Consider the following 7350-nt stretch of genomic DNA (forward strand, 5'->3'; position numbering starts at 1 on the left):
TTTGACTCCTTTTTGAGCTGTTTAGGGACATTTTCAGTTTTCAATTTTTTTAGTTTTTTTTTCTATAAATATCAATAAAGTTTTATCTGTTGTGCCAAAAAGTGTAAAAATGTAATACAAAGCTCCTGATATATTGTTACAATATCAATTGAAAAATATTAAAAATACATAGGCACAATTATTTTTTATAAGCATTTGAAGTTGACATTTTGACAAAATTTATCAAATTTAAAATTGAATAATTATTTTGTAGTTAAAAATTTATAAAATGTTCAACTTTTATATCTAAGAATTGAAAATTTAAAACAAGATTCCACGTAAGTAATTAATTCTGTTACCAAAAAATCTAAAAAATACATTTACACAGTTTATTTTTATAGTCATTTTAAGTACAAATTTGGACGAAATTACATATTAAAAACCTAGGATAACTATTTTAGTTATTTTGTTGTGATTGTATAATATTATTCGTGGGTACTTGAAACTTCTAAAGTATACTATTATGTATCTATGATAGTACCACGGTTTGTTGTTGATGTATAACGCGTTATAAGTACCTAATAGATATTATGATATGATTAATTTGGAATTTATTATAGGTACCTACCTATTATAGGTCAATTTTTTTTTAATACCATAGATAAGTATATATATGTCTAATACGTAGACTGATATACCGTCTCGTTTTTCTTATACAGTGATATTATATCATTGAATTCAAATTTAATACTGTCCATTATAAAGTGACCCACTTGTAACCTACTGTACAGCAGAGCGACATCCACTTACCCACCTTTTTTTTTTTTTATTGATTATTAAAATTCAAATCTAATCTTTGTTTAATTGAATATAATATAGAGGAAATCAAACTTTTGTATTACAAGCGTAAAATTTTAAATACCCATATAATTAACTTATACTCAGATAAGGGACAGACTGGCTAGGGTGGTGGGTGTGCCTGGCAAAAAAATTGGGCTGCTTTAATAAATTTACTTATTTCTAACTTAGAAATAGGTAGGTATTTTATAATTAGACTGAAATTGGGCCAAATATGCTGTTTCCCTGGGGCCAATTTTCATTCACAGTTCGCCCCAGTCCTGGGTCAGATAAAAATATATTGACTTGGAGATGGTGCAGCAAACCCAATGTCTATTGTAGGTACCCTATTGCTAAGCTGTAAAGTAATATCATATAATTAACAAAGTGGCCACTGAATAATAATAAAAAAAAAGGCCGATATACTTTGGAAGTTCTGCAGGTTCCATTATTTATATAAAACCATTACATTATTATATTACACAGTATACCTCAGTAATAAAATGTTGATGATAGATTTATGTTTATTTTACTGCCAGGTTGATTATTATTATTATTGGTGTAATAATCACGCCTAATTTCTTACGTGATTGGAAGGTATTGTTGCTGCATTATTTTCGATAGTATACACTATGTTTTTGGTGTTTTAAAAAATAATTAATATTAACAGTCACTGACATATTGGGTTCTACATAATGTAACATTGAGTAATATTCTTGAAATACTACGTAAACAGATGTTAAAGAACATGTATATATTATTACCAATGGGTAAACCATATAATATCTATATAGTATATTCTGAACTCAATGATATTATACGGACGTGTTTAAATGGCGTTCGATAAACGATGTTATATTATCAATATATATACAGTGCGTTGCGCATCCTTCGAATTTTGAGTATAGGACCCTCGGGTGAAACGAATGTATTATTGGTTCTCTTGCGCGGTACACTGCATCAATTCAACTAGCTGTGATGCCTTTTTATTCACGATAGCTTTTTAGATTAGAAATATCACTCATACGGTTTCAAATATGTTTAGTAAAGCATACGAAAAATATATGATATGTAAATAATTTTGAATTTAATCCGCGTAATAGAAAGAAACGTTCAAAATCGATATTGTGAATGAGAAATGCAGTGTGTAGATGAGTACCTAGGTATATAAATAATATAAATTGTCAATTAATTTACTCATTTATTTATTTAGAAACACGAATGTCTTAAGTAAACACTACACAGGACACAGATAGATGAATGCTATCACAAAAGACATAGTTCATGATGCATTTCAAGAGATAGTAATTAAATTCACAACCGGCAAAGCCTCTTAAGAGTTCCAAATTACTGCCAGAATTAGATACATTGATACTCGATAGAAACTTGTTTTGTTGAAGCTAATTTTATTAAACTAATTTAAGTTATGACTTATGGCACTAGTGTTGAATATATTATAGCATCATACATTTTTTGGACTTTAATGAGAGTTATAACACAAGTCTGATATTGTTGTCCCAGATTCAACTATAATATTTAACTAATATTATTTTATCTATATATTATGGTTAATTAATGTATAGTACGATTAGAAAAAAAAATTATCTAAATAATTACCAAACTCATCTTTGATATATCATAGTATATACCTAATATATATAATATACATATTATTATATGTATATATATATGATCATAGCATGATCAAATCAATGAATTAAAACAATTATATCGTTATAAATGTTAGTTATTAGTTATATTTTATCTATGCCCGAGCTATTTTTCTTTTTTTTATTATTAGTTTCAACTTTCAATTGTTTATTTGTATAAAATAGATGACATAAATTTTCTGTGGACTAAAAATATGTTAGATCAAACATTTAATAGGGTAGTAAATAGTATTTTTATATCAGTTGCTAAACGTTCCATTTCTTGACAGTTAAACTATATACTTGTTCGCTAATAAATTAATTGGTAATAAAATAGTTTAATATCCATTTACAATAAAATTCATAACGCATTGATTCAATTGGTTTTACAAAAATATCACACATGGAATTCAGCACTTAAAAATGGCCAATCAAAAATACTTAAGAATATTATTTTTATTTTTATTTATATTTATTAGAATTATTGTTCTATCTGTAAATATATTTTTACAATAAACACAAATTATGGCTATAAGATTAATATGGAATAAAATAAAATATAATAAAACAAATTAGTTAAATTTTATATAGACTGAGTACTTGGATAAAGGAGCCAGCTTTTGATAGTACTTCATAATGTGGGGCAGTGGGAGTTAGAAAATCAGTAGGTCACGGCAACATGTTAAGACGAGGAGAGAATTTGACGTAATATTAGTATTATTATTTTATATTTTATAGAAATAATAATGAGTTATTCAATCAGTTAATTAATCCGACTAACCGCATATTATGTATAATCATGTTGCTAATAAAGTTTTAATGAAAAATACTAATCGAGTTCTATATTTCTATATATTTTTTATTGTTACTTTAATAATTATTACTCCTAACCAAATACAATAACAGTAATCTTATTAGTTGAAATAATACTATAATATTATACATTTAGTCGAATAAGTAATAAATATTTGTATTTGTATATATCTATATTATTTATATGAGTACGGAGTACCTACGGTAGCTTCTAATCTTTTTAATTACGTGTATGATATTGATAGTTGATATACACTATATAATGTATAGTGTATACAATACATATAAAATAGATATACCTAAGTAACATAAAATATACAAATTATTTAATTATGTATAACTTTTATATTATATTGTTTAATTAATGTATTGATATTTGAAGTGGAATACACCAAATTTTTCATTAAATTTGTATATATTATAATATCTAAGCTTTTTTAAGTTTATGTGATTAAAATGGAAAACTCAAACAACAAAATCATTTGTAATTTTATAAAAAAAACTTTATGACGACAAACTATATGAACGCAATTTCAAAAATTTGATTTTTATAACACCTGTATTTTTATGACATGCTGACATAATAATACAGTTCTCAACTTTCGTACACTTGACACAAGACAAATTTGTACACTTACTTGTTATTTTTTACTCGCTCATTTTATTAACAAAAATAAATATAAGTAATAATTTCCTGCCCTAAATATTTATTTTTGGTTTTCACGTTTTTAAATATTTATTTTACCAGAACATGCTAAATTAATAAAGCTATATCAATATTTTACCAAATATTTCACTTTAATGAAAGTCGTTTAATTAAATTTATTGTTTTAATGAATAATCGATTACATATGATAAATCAAAATTTTCTAAATTGTTATAAACAATAACGCTATAGTCCCTCAATGAAAAAAAAATGAATTAAGTTCCTATATAATTTATATAAAAGGTAATTAGGTTTTTAATTTTTAAGATTTAACTGTTATTTTGTGTCATTTTAAAGAAGTATAAAGCCTAAAAGTATAGACTGTTCAATACTCATACTCATCGTACACAAGGCATTCAGGCGTAAATCCATTAATAGTTTACGGCGAGCTGGACATCAAATTAATAAAATTTAATTAAGGATTTTTTTATTCTTTTATTATTATGCTTATATTTATAAATAGACAAAACACTAATAAGTTAAAAAAAAAAATAACAATTCAGATAAATATCAAACTAATATTAATTTATTCAAATTTATATATCTTGTATATTAAATATTATAAAGGTAGTTTAATTTTGTATTTTAGAATGAACTTAAAATAGTTGAAAATAACCACGGAAATATTTAGATATTTAAAAAAAACTGAAAAAACGTATTAACGTGCATTATTGAGAATATTTTAGGAGGGGGCTTGTGCCCTCTTAAGTTCTTAACCACTCTAGGATAGTTGGATTCCTGCCCTGTCATACATAATATGTATTATTGTGAGTTGAATTTTTACTCCCATATGAAAATAATATATTGTAAGGCACTAAAAATGGTGAAAAGGTTAAAGGGAAAAATATGCAAGTAATGAGTTTAAATTAGTGACCTCTATAAAGTTAATACGTTTTGCCTTTGTGAAGCCTGTCTCGTAAGTTCCCTATGACCCTATACTTATTGTGTATTAAGTTCCTTATAGCTTTGCAGCGTTTATATTAAATATTAATCACCTGCTCATTACTTATGAGGATAGAAGACAAAATACTAATTAAACTTTTCTCAGGTAACTATTAGTTGTCGTTATTGATTCTCCTATTACATAAATATTTAAGTCCTTCCATCTACGTCCTTCACACATATTACCCATATATAGTATATTAGTATTATGCTGTTTGACATTTTTTTAATTAATATCAATTTGCATAGTTTTATATAATTTTATTTTATTTATTCATGAAATACCTACAACCTAGGTACTTAAATCTGTTAAAAAAAAAACAATTTATATGATGAATTATAAGCAAGGTTTAAGTGACATAAATTCAAATATATCTTTGCGGAGAGAGGATCAAGCAATAAATAAACAATATTTTTAAAAGAAGCACACATTGTAAAACAAATATTCTTTTCTATGCTCAAAATCTAAAAGGTTAATGAGGATCTATCTCCCATATTTTCCATGGGTAGGCCCCTTAAGGGGGAAGCAATTTTTTTTCACCGGGGTGCAAAATGTCTAAATGCGGCAGTGGGAACCATTCAATAATTTGGGCGATATTAGATAGATATATAATAATATTTGTGTAGGTACTGAAAAATTGAGTACTTTATTTTATGAAAAAGTCTATCACCTACATCAATTAATAAGAATCTATTAGATTCTTAGTGCATATTATATTATATATTTATACATATTATTATTAATTTTATGTAAAGTATTTATAGGGTGTTACCACTGGTATCCTCCCTAATCTTAAGATACCTGTCAACCTATTTTTTCTGTCAATTATCAAACCTACTTATTGTACATACTAAAAAATTGTATAGATTGTATATATATTTCAATATAATAAAAAAAAAATATATAAAGTATTCAAAAATACGTAGGTTACTAGCTAATAATATATATATATAAAATATTAATATTAATGTTTTCAATATTCATGTAATCGACCCGTATTGTTTTAGAAAAATAATTTCGTATCAAAATTTAAAATTACAACTATAATATCATAGAACACGATTTAAATGATATACCAACATGGCAACATCACATCCGTCCTCAGACGTCTGAAACAATGTTACGTAGGTATACCTACAACTGTCGACATTTTCTAAACAAAAAGAAGGAAACGTGATAGAAATTTTCAACAAACTGTCATCACCAAAGATTTTGATAGGTACTCAGTTTTGACTTCTATAGAAAACACTACCAGGTCTTGAGTTATAATTACTTCGGGTCGTGAGTAATACCAACATCATTCATTATTTCTTTGTATAGGTAGTTTCCTATTTAAAATACAAATAAAAACTATAAATAAAAAGATTATGAGAAGATTGTCTTTTGAAATTGTTATTCTTGGCTCTTCTAAGTGATATTCAGAAATTCTATTCCGTCAAAATAAAATCTAAAAACATTTATACATCCAGAAGTTAACGTAAACCCATTTAAAAAATAATTTTAAAACGAAACAAAAAACTAACATTCATCAACCAATGTAAAATAGGGTGAAAACGTTTTAAATAGTTATGTTATCTCTACGGTATCAGATCAGATTATTTATAAATGTAGAGGAATTGATCAATAAAAACATATACAAACATTAATCTAAAGGATGAGTCATCGAATTTTACCGACCTATTATACAGCAAGAGTTATTGATGTTCTTTTAACAAAAACTGTATAAATTATAATAGAAAAGATTGCTCATTTTAGATTCTAAGAGGAGCGAGCAGCTATATTGCTTCTACAATATAATGTATAGGTTTATATCACAGAAAATGATTTTTAGGATAGTATAAAAATAATTAAATTTTGAAATATTTGAAATATGTTGGATTATTATTTAAATCGTATACGATTATATATAGCCTATAGGTATTCAAGAATGTAGAAAAATATTACAATTTGAAATCCCAATATTCGTATTAGATGTAATACATACAATCAACGGTAAATAGTAATATTAAAAACAGTGAAATATGTTAAAATATGTTGAATAAATTCATAACATACGCATTATCTATAAACTGTTTGTATATAGGTAGGTACGTAAAAGTATTCATTGTAATTTATAATCTATATCATTAAAACACTTAAGATTTTACTGTCAACATTTTAAATTTCAATCATTGTACCTATTTATTTTTTGTATTCTTATTTATGATTTATCCGAAAATATATATTTTCGGATAAACTAGGTAAATAATATGTAAATAATGTCGTGTCGTACATACATAATAATAATAAATAATAATATTATTTACATATGTAAATAATATTATGATATACCTAGTTTAAAATAATTATATTGAGATATATAACATTAAATGTACAAAACAATAATAATTGGGATAAAATAAAGATAAAAAAAAAAAAAATTG

The sequence above is a fragment of the Acyrthosiphon pisum genome, chromosome A1 (genome assembly GCF_005508785.2).
Source record: "Acyrthosiphon pisum isolate AL4f chromosome A1, pea_aphid_22Mar2018_4r6ur, whole genome shotgun sequence".
Taxonomy (NCBI): Eukaryota; Metazoa; Arthropoda; class Insecta; order Hemiptera; family Aphididae; genus Acyrthosiphon; species Acyrthosiphon pisum.